Here is a 12,854-nt window from a genome sequence, read left to right as displayed (position 1 = left end):
ACCACAGGTGTTCTTTGGTTTTTTGAGACAGGGTTTCTCTACCACAGGTGTTCTTGCCTCTGTCCCAGTGCTGGGATTACAAAACCTAAGCCACCGCATTTGGCTTGCTAAGCCTTGAACTTGAAATCTTCCTACCTTAGCTATGTTGTCCGTTCTTCCCGGTAGCTGGGAGTTTTAGTACCTGTTCTCTTTGTTTGAGGAGACCCATGACTGAGGCAACTTTTAAACAGAAGCATTTAACTTGCTTCCAGCGTCAGAGTTAGAAAGGGTGCTAGAGACGTGGCTGAGAGCTCACCTCTGCACCACAGGTGCAACCAGAGAGCAAGTGAGACTGGGTGGGCCTGGCATGGGCTTTGGAAATCTTAAAGCTTCCCCACCCTGTCCAGTGACACACCTCCCCCAATAAGGCCACCCCTTGCTAATCTCTCCCAAACAGTTCTACTAACTGGAGACCAGGCACCCACTCATAAGAGCTTATGGAGGTCATTCTTACTCAGACCACCACACTGGGACCGCAAGTCTGTGCCACCAGACCCCACTGAGAACTTTGACCTGTGATTAGATCTCCTTTTGGAGAGTGGAGAAGTGGGGTTAAAGAAAAATCAAATACCTTGTGCTTACTGATAGGAACTTTTGTACAGCTCATTATATAACTCATTTGACATTTATGACTATTGGTTGTTCCTTATAGGTTCATATAAACATGCATGGTTTTGTTTTAAATGCTATAAAGCGTACTAGGTCTATATCTTGTGTTTGATCCTTAGCTCTGCAGACACAAATGCGCATTCTACCTGTTTCACACACACCCTGACACTGTGTATTAAAAATAAAATGACCTAGCCAGGACAGGCAGTTAATGACTATAGTCCAGCAGTTGGGAGACTGAACCAGGAAGATTATGGGTTCAAGACCATCCTAGGCTACGTAGTAATAATAATAACCCTGTCTCAAAAAAGCAAACAAGAGCCATAAATTTTACTATTTTAAATGTATTTGAATGAGTGTTCTGTCTGCATGTATATGTATGCCCCATTGGAGGAGTCCAAAAGAAGGTGTAGGATCCCGCTAGGGCTAGAATTACAGACAGTAGCAAGCTACCATGTGGTACTGGGAAATCAAAACTGGGTCCTTTGGAAGAGCAGCAGTGTTCTTAAGTGCTGAGCCATCTTTCTAACTCCCAAGAGCTATAAATTTAATTGATGAATTACACATTTGTAAAATGAGAATATTAATTGTATGTAGCTAAGTGGTCAGTGCTCAATAAAAATGACTAATTGACTGACATTTACATAATAATGTCTTTTCCTTTTTCCCCACATGAGTGAATGTGGGCAGTCTCCTGATTCCTGTTATAGAAAGATGTTTACAAGATAGTTTAAAATAGCAAAATTAAATTTTTGCATATATCTTACATTAAAGTTGGTACAAGTTAATAGTACTTAAATAAGATAGATTCAGGTACTACGTAGGCTGTTTATAGTTTGCAGACTGGGAAATGAGAGTCGTACCTGTCTAGGGTCAACAAGATGCATAAGAGTGTTTGCTACCATGCATGAAGACCTGAATTTGAGGCACAGGTCCCACATGGTAAAGGAGAGAAAGGACTCCTGCAGATTGTTATCTGACCACACAAGTGCCAAGACACACATATCTCTCTCCCCGTGCATCCATGTACATAACTTAAAAAAGAAAGAAAATCTTACGTTTTTAAGAAGTGGTTGAACCAGCTATGGACATTCATGCCTGTAATACCAGCACTTAGAAGCTCTCACATTCAAGCCAGTCTGGGCTAGAGTAGTGGACCTTTTCCCATATCAGTGCTTCTAGAACTTTCTGTAAAGGAAAGGAGAGAGAGACTGGTCGCTGTTGTCCATTCCTTGTCAGTCGCTGTACGTGAGCTCTTTATTACCCAGTTTCCTAGTGTCTCCCTTTCTTTCTTTTCAAGTTGCTTCCTGTTTTACTTCCTGTTCAATTTGCAGTAATGGGTGTGGAATGAAGCAAGAACTTATGTTGGTGCCCATTGTCTGAACCAGGAAGGAGTATGGCAGCTGCGGGACTCGGGATGCCCAGCTGCCCCACCCGCCCACCCTCTCTGCAAGTCAGTTAGCCTGTAGCTCCTGACTGTGCATACACAGTCAACAGTTGAGGGCTCATTCATCCAGGGCATTCCCCTGCTTCTGTGTATGTATGTCTCTTCAACAGTATCGGAAGATTCAGCTCCACAGAAATAGAAAAGTAAACTCTATACAATGAAACTAAAGCAGTTTATTACCACACATAGCCTAGGGTGGCCTTGAACTCCTGATCCTGTTTTTGCCTCCCAAGTGCTAACAGTATGTGTTCATTAATTCTTTTATCAAAAGGAACTCTTATTAACTATATCCTCTCTTACCTTTTTCCTATTTTGAGTCTAGAAGCTATCTGAAGAATCAAGATTTAAAAAAAAAAAACTGTTGTAAAACTTCCCCTGGTCTGGATTTTGCTGTTCTGTATTTCCCTCAGGTGGCTAACCTAATTCCTAATTCCCATTCTCCCGTGTTTTCCTATACATTGGTGGCTGGTTCTCCAGGACTGATCAGATTATAGTTGGTAGGTTTTGTTTTTGAAAGTGTTTTTCTCTCTCACCAGAAGTCCCTTTAACGTCTTGCTGTGTTTCAGTTTTGTATTGTTAGCAGTGACTTAATATAGTAAAAGCTGCAAAGTGGGCGTTTTTCTTCTGTCGTTCCTTCTTTCTTTTAACTACCACTCATGAGGAACCTCACTTTGATTAAAGATTCAGCTGGCTTTAAGTGTGTTTTTGCTGAGTTAGTATCTTCTGTGACAGTGGGTAGCAGTAACAGGACCTGGTGTTAGATCTTTCAGTATAGCAGGTATTGAGTAGTTGGTAACAGTCCAACTTCAGATTCCCTATAGTTTATTAGGGTGCTGCCTTAGACTACCTAATAACACTCATTTCTCAGCTTGGTGGGGTTCAGTTTGTGTTCAGGTTAACATGGACTTCTGTCCTTGGGTACTATAGTGCCTGTTTTAAGGCCTCACCTGTTTGCTTGTTCTTGTTTTCTTTTTCTATAGTGCTGGGGGAATGGGGGTGAACCCAGGGCCTTAAAATTCTAGCCGAGTGCTCTGTTATTGAGATGTATATCCCCAGCTATATGTAAGTTTTTAAAATGAATTTACATACTTCTTTTCTTTTTTTTCTTATTTTCTAAAGTATAATTTCTGGGCTTGATTTGAAATTTGAGCAATAGAGGCTATAATATGTCTGTATAAAATATTAGTCCGGGTAGCTTTGGCATTGCTTATTGAAGGCATTGCTTTTATGGTTTGTTTATTTGTTTTGTTTTGCCAGTGCAGAATTTAAGTTTCTCGGCAATTTACCAGCATTTTAAATTTTTAAGTAATTTTAGAAAATAGTGTAATTGTGTTCCTAGTGACTAGAAGCCAGTTGTTCTGTGCTTTGCTATGCTGTTCTAATGCCTTGGGTCTAGTACAAAGCCAGAGAGGTTTGATTGAGCCTGGACAGTACAGATGGTTATCACAATAGCATCCCTTTTCTGTATTAAGGCTTCCTCATCTAAAATACATTATTCAGATTCAGTGTTGGAGTGAGGCTTTGTGGCAGTAATATTAAACTAGTCACATAGCCCCCGCCCCGCGAAGCTGGCATGCACAGTTGCACAGGTGGAATGTGACCCTGCACCTCCACCTCTCCTTTGCAGGGCTGTCTAAACACTCCTGGAGATAGACCCTTTAAAGGACAGACAGAACATCTGCTGTGTGCAAGTACAGCCAGCTTTTAGAGTGTCGGAGTGTAGTACCTTGTGCTGTGAGTCTGACATGGTGAAATGGTAACCTTTTAGTGACTTATGCCCAACTGCAGTATGTATATGTGCACACACACATGCCTGTGAGCACCGTGTGCGTGTGTGTGTGTGTGTGTGTGTGTGTGTGCGCGCGCGCGCGCATATGTGTAGAGGACTGAGGAATTATAGGTGCTGTTCCTGAGGAATGTTCACCTCGTTTTTGCCAAGTAGGCTAGGCTGATTGGCAGTGAACTTCAGCAGTCCACTGTCTCCATCCTCAGTATTGGGTTACAAGTGCACATCAATCTGCCCAGGTTTTTTTTTTTTTTAAGATTTATTTATTTATTGTGTATACAGTATTCTGCCTGCATGCATGCCTGCAGGCCAGAAGAGGGCACCAGATCTCATTGCAGATGGTTGTGAGCCACCATGAGGTTGCTGGGAATTGAACTCAGGACCTCTGGAAGAGCAGGCAATGCCCTCAACCACTGAGCCATTTCTCCAGCCCTCTGTCCAGGTTTTTATATGGGCCCTGGGTATCAGACTTAGCCCTTGAGCTTATAAGGCACACACTTTACCAACAGAGCCATCTCTCCACCCCTAGTTTAGATTTGTCAAAAGATTGATTCTTTTTTCCTCTTACCCCAAAGTAGTTAAAATCCATTACTGAATTGATTGTGCATCTTCCGGTGCCTTGGAGAATAGCTAAGTGTGAACATGTTTCTCCATCGTCATTTTCAAGGCAATCTAAGTTTCAAGCATTTTGTTCGATTAAAAAAAAATTTATCCTTGTGTGTGTGCATGTGTGTGTGTGCACATGTGCAGTAGTACACAGTAGGACAACTGAGTCTCTTCCACAGTGGGTTCCTGGGGTCAAGCTTAAGTTGTCAGACTTGCTCATCTTTTTAGAGGCCTTTAGTTTTGTATTTATTTTTTAAGAGAGTCTCACGGAGTCCAAGCTTGCCTCAGACTTGCTATGTAGCTGAAGGCTGTCTGAACGTCTGACTCTTCCTTCATGTCCCAGTTGTACCACCATGACCAGGGTCTGCAGTGCTAGGAGTCATCCAGGGCTCCCGGCATGCTAGACAAGCACTGTTCCAGCAGTGAGTCACAGCCCTGGCCCAAAGGTGGTTTTTCATTTCCATAAGCAAGCAATCTGTAAGTTAGTGCCCCCTGACATAAGTCTGGGGACCCTGATGAACTTGAGCAGACTGGTTTGTGGCTGTCTTGAAACAGTGGCAGACTTCACGACACATGCCATTTCTTCAGGAGTGGTTCATTTTCTTTGATCCAGATTTACTGACTGGAAAAAAAGGTATATATGGTCACTGTACTTGATATAAAAGAGATTTTAATTGACATGAATGTAACAGTTTTTCCTTTCCGTATGTATTTTTCAGTAAGTTAGAAGTTTTCCATTATATTCTCACCAATGAGGCCTTGAATCATCTTAGATTATACAGACTTTCTATCAGTTAGTTTTCCTGTTCTGTTTTTTTCTTCCATCCCTCTTTTTCTCCTCTCTCCCCTTTCTCTCCTCTCTCTTCCCTGTCTCTTCCCATCACTAGACTAGGCTGGCCTCAAACTCACAGAGCTATACCTGCCTTTGCACTTGTCGGAGTTGTGTGATCCACTTGTCATTTTTCTTTTGTGTGATTCCAAGACGTGTTAAACTTGGGGAGCTTTTATATACTGCAGTGTTAGGAGATATACCCCTCCTTTGTCTGCTGCAGACCTGGCCCTCAGGTGAGGGCGTACCTCAGGGTGTGACTAAATTTAAAAAGAGGGCCTTAGAGGAGGAGAGACTTCAAATGAGGCTTTGGGGGTCAAAGGCTAATTTAATGTTAACTCCTGTGCTTGGATATTTCATTGTCCCATGGAGTTTGTCATAAATTACTTATTTTATGAAAGGTAGTTTTGTTTGGTCTTATTTATGGTATAAAAGTCATGTAACAATTAACCTTGGGTCAAGTGGGCACTGCTGTCTTGCCAATTCTAAGATGGAAGCTGTGAACATCAGGCTCTTTAGAACCACGTGTTTCCAAAGGCCATTCTCCCTGTTGTAGTTGGTTGGGTGGTTGATTTTACCGTCAATTAAGAGATAATGAGAGATTCCCCTCCCCAGGACAAATTTAGCCAAAAATGCTTTGGTGAGTGTTCCTTTAAAGCCATGTGTGAATGAGCAAGGCTAGGTGTCTGCAGCCCCGGCTACATGGGTGGTAGGAGGGCACTGAGCCCCTGAATTCACAATCAGCCTGAGCAACGTTGTTCTCTGAACAGAGCCGTCAACCCGCCTTCTGGAGCTCGTTTTAAGAAGCTATTTTCCCACACACAGGATTTTTTTTAGTGTTCTGTGGGAGTTGGATGTATCCTGTCAGTGCTTAGAGATGTGCCTCTGTCTGAATTCACACCCTCCTGGCCTTGGCACCTTTTCCAGTAACCACAGTGGAGAGTCTTGTGCCGACTTCTGCTCTGATGATGCCTGTTTTGGCACTTCGCTCTTCTGTTGTTCAGTGGAAGAAACCTGACCTCACTTCAGAGATAAAAGCTCTTTTGATAAATGCCCTCAGAATCCTGTATAATTTTATTTGTACTGTAGATGGACCTAGACATTTTGTTGTTACTTCCTTGTTTTATTTGAGGCCTTGATGTGGTGTGCAGGCTGGCCCTTAACTCCAGAGCTAACATAGTCTTACCTCATCCTCCTGAGTAACTGGGACTACAGGTGTGTGCCTAGCAGGCACCTGTGAGAAGAGTTTTAAATTTGTTTTTGTTTTGTTTTGTGTTTCTATGTAGTCCAGGCCAGCCTCTCAGTTCTTGATTCTCTTGCCTCTTGCCTCAACCTCCTAAGTGGTATGAGCTACCACTTTGGGTCGCCTTTTTTTTTTTTTTTTTTTTTAAGAGAGGAAAGTAATTTCAGAGGTACAAGGTTTTAAGACTTTTTTTTTTTTAACTCTTATGTGTACAAATGTTTGCCTGTATATAAGTATGTGTGCTACCACTTTGATGCCTGATAGTCTTAGAGGCCAGGAGAGGTCATTAGTGGACCCTCTGGAGTTGGAGTTAGAGAATCCAGCTCCCATCCTTTGCAAAGGCTCCAGACGCTCTTAATCACTGAGCCATCTTTCCAGCTCTGAGTTTGCAGTTTTATTCTTAATATAATCTTACTTTTATCATGACATAGCTATGATTCTCCAGAAGTTATACCTTCATTATTTTTCTTGTTATTGTGACAGAATGCCTGACCAAAGCAACTGCAGGAGGGAAGACTGGTTTCGACTCAGGGTCCCGGTGGGGATGGGCGGGGGCGGGGCAGGAGGCTGCTGCTTACATCGCATTCACTGCCAAGAAGCAGGCAGCAATGAAGCAGAGCTGGGACCTCACAATAAAGTAGACCTTCTACCGCAGCTAATGTAATTAGACCTCCTCGTGGACATGCCCACAGATTGCTTTCTGGGGTGGGTCTGAGTCCCATCAAGGTGACAGTCAAGGTTAACTAGAAATCATCACCCCCACCCCACACAGAATCTGCCAATACTTGTTTTCTAGAAGTCTTTTTGTGTGTTTCATTTTTGAGACAGGGTTTCTATAGATCAGGCTGGCCTTGGACTCAGAAATCCTCCTGCCTCTGCCTCCCGAGTACTGGGGTTAAAGGCATCTGCCAGCATTGCCAAGCATAGAAACTTTTTTTTTAAACATTTGAGACAGAATCTTTAAAAACTTCTTAGTCCTTTTTTTATTCTCATCACATTGCCTTTTAATTCCTTACTGATCAAGTTTACCTCTCTACCAAGAGTTATTATTTGGCAGTAAATACCTGTAATCCTAGCAAGCAACAGGCTGAGACAGGTAAACTTTGGACTACACACAGACCCTACCTCAAAAGACCAAGAGCTAGGGATGAAGCTAGTCGCCTTGCTTGCCTAGCTGTGCAAGGCTCTGGATTTGATTTCCAGCACTGTACATACGTAAACCTTACTTTGACTTTTTGATGGCTTGGTGTTCATACCCAACTGTTGGCTGGAGTTGGGGGTGAGATAAGTATTACATCATCACCCAGGCTGGCATGGCACTTACTATGGCCAGCTGACCTTGAATTCACAGCCATCTTCGCCTTCCTGAATGCTAGGATCACAAGTGTGATTAATCTACCACACCTCACCCCAGACACATTTTTTAACACATAAATTTAATCTTTTGTGGCTTAAACTTGTGGTTTTATACTATCTTCATATGAGTTTTCCCACTTTTTTCTTAAGATTTATTTTTATGTATAAGTGTTTGCCTCCATGTCTGTTATGTGTACAGTACCATAGGAGTAACGTGCTGCCCACAGAGGTCAGGAGATGGCATTGGGAACTAGTTACAGATGACTGTGAGCCACTGTGTGGGTGCTGAGAATCAAACCCTCTGTAAAAGCATCCACGTAAACACTGAGCATCTCTCCCACCTCAGTTTTCAAGCTTCTGTGAGCTGGAATTAGATAGCATCTAACCAGGACACCGGAGCTTTGGAAAACCAGATTTTGGCCACCACTTCGTGAAGTTGTCCAAGTCTGAGTAACTTGATTGTTAATCTCCCCACAGCCCCGCAGAGTCCCTGTGATAGGCGTGTTCTCCCCACAGCCAAGCCCCCATAGCTTCCTTCAACAGAACTCTGCTTTGCCCTCAGCAGTTCCTCCCGGTGGGTGGCCGAGGGCTCCACCAGCTGACACCGTCCTCTCCCTTCTGACCACACTCCGCCTCTTAATTCCTACACATTTCCTCTTCAACACTGCACTGTGTGTTGCTACAGTCAGTGACTAGTCCCATTTTAGATTAGTTTGGTTTTTTTGAGATGAAGTCTTGGTGGGGGGTTGCGAGCATGCATGTGTACATCAAATTCTTCCCCCTTCCACCTCTTCCTCGGTTGCTGTGTTTGTAGGCATGCACTACCATATGCCATTTCTTTTCTTTTTTTTTTTTTTTTTTTTTTTGCTTTTTCGAGACAGGGTTTCTCTGTGGCTTTGGAGCCTGTCCTGGAACTAGCTCTGTAGACCAGGCTGGTCTCGAACTCACAGAGATCCGCCTGCCTCTGCCTCCCGAGTGCTGGGATTAAAGGCGTGCGCCACCGTCGCCCGGCGATACACATTCTTCTATTACAAAAGTAATACGTGCATTTTCCTATTATAAAAGTTTATCATGCAGAATTTTGGGAGACTTCTGTTGAGACAACTTGTGTCAGTCTCTGATTACAATACTTCAGTGGCACCTGTCTTCCTCCTTTTTCCTGGCCTCTTATCTCCTGGTTTACAGACACTCAAGTGGCACATTTCTGAGAAACTGAACTTACTCTTCCTTCCCTCCTGCAGATCTGGCCAGGCAGCTTGTTGCCATCCCCAGAGGAACCATTCTTCATGCAGTTGCCGAAGCCATAAATTTGAAGACCTTTGATGCTTCTCCTGCACCCTCCAATTGTAATGAACTTAGACTCTTGCTTGTGCACATGCCATCTCTCTTCTGTTGGACTCTTAGCCCAGACCCTTCTACCTGCATTTCCCCAGAACATCTATTTTGGTGCTTCTTAGGACTTTTATATTTCAAGGCTGTAGCTTAGAAAATAAGGGCCTCTGAGACCTGTTTCCCCTCAAGTGTAATGCTGGTAGCCTTACTCCTAAAATGTCCACCCTCCTCTCTTCCCTCATGGACTCTCACAGCCAGCACCCACACCACCCTGTGTACCCTACCACATTCTCTTGTGATTGCTGAGTTTTCTGTCTTCTGTAGCAGTGACTGTGTCGTATGGGTGCGAGTGGTTAGTCACCCTAGCAGAGAGGAGATAGGGAGACACTCCTGTGAATGAGTTCTGAAGCCATTGTGTTTTATGGCTCCTCTTGCTTTAAAGTTGATCAGTGATGTGATTAGCATTCATCTTTCTGGGCCCATCCTAATAGTTGTATAAGTAAGTGGGACGGTTGGCTGGGATGGACTCTAGCCCTCTGCAGACAGTACAACAGAGAGAAACTGGTGCTAAACCTAGCAGGGTGCCAGGGTGCCAAGGAGGGAGGGTGTGTTCTAGTGACTGGTATAGGACCAGGGAGGAGGAATCCAAGTGACTGCTTCTGGCTTACTAGTGTGGGTACCTGAGGCTATGGTCATATAGTGGTGTTGGGTTTTGAGCCATCCAGGTGAGGGAGGTCTACCAGACAACAGCAGGCTCTCATTAAGAGAGTATGCCACAGGAAATGATGAGGTGGAGAATCATCTGTGTGTGGGAGCTAATTAGAGCTAGAAATGGTCATCTAGACATCACCTAAAAGGAATCATGGTCTGTAAACAGAATGAACTGACCTCTGACATCAGGAGCTAGGAAGGAAAGCAAAGCCTGGGGGTATAAGGGATCGGAGTGGCTGAGGCTAAAGGCTTGGGCAATAAGAAGCCCATCCATCACTTAGCTTTGTTTCAAGGAGAGAGACAAGGAAGTTGATCTTTGTTTACACAGCTTAGGATAGATGGCTCAGCACAGACTGTTTCCTCAGCTTCCCTCACACAGCTCTGCCTAACTCCCATTCGCTCCCCAGCCTGAAGTCAAAAGCCCACCAACACCTTTTGTTGGATGTGGCACAGCCACCAAAGTCCCTTCCAACTTCTGTGTAAGATTTAAGGCAAATCTCAAATCTTCCAAAAAAGCTGATACGTATGTGCTGTATGGTTTGCATTTTATTTAATCACGAGAGGAGGACTTGATTGTTGCAGGTGCCCACTTGTTCACTCCAGGCTGGCCAGACTAGAAATAACCACACAGAAACTGTATTAATTAAATCACTGCTTGGCCTATTAGCTCTAACTTCTTATTGGCTGACTCTTACATATTAATTTAGCCCATTTCTAGTAATCTGTGTTTGGTCACGTGGTTGTGGCTTACTGGCAAAGTTCCCACTCAGGTTCATCTGTTCCCAGCAGCGGCTACATGATGTCTCCTTACTTCGCCTTCTTTCTCCCAGCATTCAGTTTGTTTTCCCCACTTACCTCTATTCTGCCCTGTGCAGGCCCAGGACAGTTCCTTTATTAACCAATGGTATTCACAGCCTTCATCAGGGAATCCCACATTACTTGATTATATCAGACTCCATTTAAAACAGGGTCATGTAGCCCAGGCTGGTCTCAATCACTGTGTAGCTGAGGTGCTCACACTGACAGTACCCTCACGCTGTCTGGGTCCCCATCCTCCTGTCTCTACTTGTGTACGGTACTAGCATTATAGGCACGTGCCACCAGGCCTAGCTACTTAGAGCAAACTTTCAAAATAGAATTTTGAGAACTGGGGATGTAGCTCAGTGATTGTTTGCCTAGCACAGATAGCACCCAGCATAGACCAGGTTCTGACTAAGAGATGAGGAGACTGGCAGCCATAGAAACCTGGCTGGAACTTTCCACTGTGCTTGTCTCTAGAGTGGGATGGGAGTGGGCAATGTGATACCATCTGTTTTTAGTTTTGGGGTTTTTGTAACAGATGCTGGTACCCTGCATCATATCCTTAATTCCCCACCAATATCAACAAAAATTCAGATGCTTTTTGTCTGAGTCTTACCAGAGCCTCGGGTTGTTTTTTTTTCCCTCAGAACTGTTAGGTTCACCAGGGGAAGGGAGAAAGTTGACTCCCCCTCCCCAATCTTCAGCCAGCAGCAACACCCAAATATAGTGCCTCCTAGGCCTCCCTCCCAGCAGCAACACCCAAATATGGTGCCTCCTAGGCCTCCCTCCCAGCAGTCAGTTGGATTATGGATACCTTTACTCCCTCACTCCCTTTTTTGGGATACCTCCAGTTTTTATCTTGCTAAAACTATTGATTCAGTTATTGTCCATAGAGTGGACTTTACAGGTTTTGTGTAAACAAATGCCTCCCCTAATTATACTAATTTCTTGGCAGATGTCTCTATCAGTAATAGTACCTGTCCTAGTTAGGGTTTCTATTGCTGTGATGAAACACCATGACCAAAATCAAGTTGGGGAAGAAAAGGTTTATTTGGCTTATACTTCCATATCACTGTTCCACAGTGAAGGAAGTCGGGACAAGAGCTCAAGCAGGGTAGGATCCTGAAGGCAGGAGCTGATGCAGGGGCCATGGAAGGGTGCTGCTTACTGGCTTGCTCAGCCTGCTTTCTTAGAGAACCCAGGACCTCCAGCCCAGGGAAGGCCCCACCCACAATGGACCGTGCCCTTTCCCATCATCACTAAATAAAATGCCCTAGAGACTCGCTGCACACAGCATTCTGCAGGCATTTTCTCAGTTGAGGTGCTCCTCTTAGCTTGTGTCAGGTTGACATGAAACTAGGCAGCACAGCACACAGCACCTAAAACACTGTGAGGGCACAGGGAGGCAAAGCAAACATTGTGCAGTGCAAAACAACACACACATTGCTAAAGTGCAAATTTATTCACAGGTATTCTGTAATAAAATCATTATGTGATAATTTATTACCCCCCCCACACACACATCCAACTTGCCATTACTTTCAATTCACTTATAGGAAAATATGAAAACCCAGCACATAGTTGGTACAAAGAGAGAGCACTCAATATGACTGTTATTTATTTATATATCATCTTGTTCTTGAAGAATTTTGCGTCATTCTTTTGGGAAGACCAGATTACAGCCCATGACAGAGCTATTAAAATGCTGTGGTGCAGAAAGGGGATGCTCTCTGCAGATGCTTAGGTTGCGAGCTGTCAGAGCAACCAGAGGCCCTTGTTAGGATCCCCCGCAGGATAGAGATGGCTCCGTGTGGAGAGGTGCTTGCCACCAAACCTGGGTTCCTGAATCTCATCCCTGGAGTTCACGTGGTGAAGAACCAACTTCTGCCATTTGTCCTCTGACTTCTTCATATGTACTATATGGAATTCACTTGTGCTTATATAGAAATAAATGTAGCTGAGTGGTGGTGGCGCATGCCTTTAATATCAGCACTCGGGAGGCAGAGGCAGGTGGATCTCTGTGAGTTCGAGGGCAGCCTGATCTACATGAGCTAGTTCCAGGACAGCTAGGGCTGTGACACAGAAACCCTGTCTC

General features: G+C 44.1%; 1 long non-coding RNA gene across 1 annotated transcript in view; it reads left to right on the top strand.

The window, feature by feature from the left end:
* The window catches only part of LOC113457005, a 56,767-nt gene that overhangs the window by 41,976 nt on the left and 1,937 nt on the right, over nt 1-12,854 (top strand). Inside the window, exon 2 of the long non-coding RNA XR_003377667.1 lies at nt 9,157-9,261. This is a non-coding gene — a long non-coding RNA (uncharacterized LOC113457005). The remainder of the gene's footprint in view (nt 1-9,156; nt 9,262-12,854) is intronic.

The sequence above is a fragment of the Microtus ochrogaster genome, chromosome 17 (assembly GCF_000317375.1).
Source record: "Microtus ochrogaster isolate Prairie Vole_2 chromosome 17, MicOch1.0, whole genome shotgun sequence".
In the NCBI taxonomy this organism is placed as follows: domain Eukaryota; kingdom Metazoa; phylum Chordata; class Mammalia; order Rodentia; family Cricetidae; genus Microtus; species Microtus ochrogaster.
This window is presented reverse-complemented; position numbering and strand designations above follow the sequence as displayed.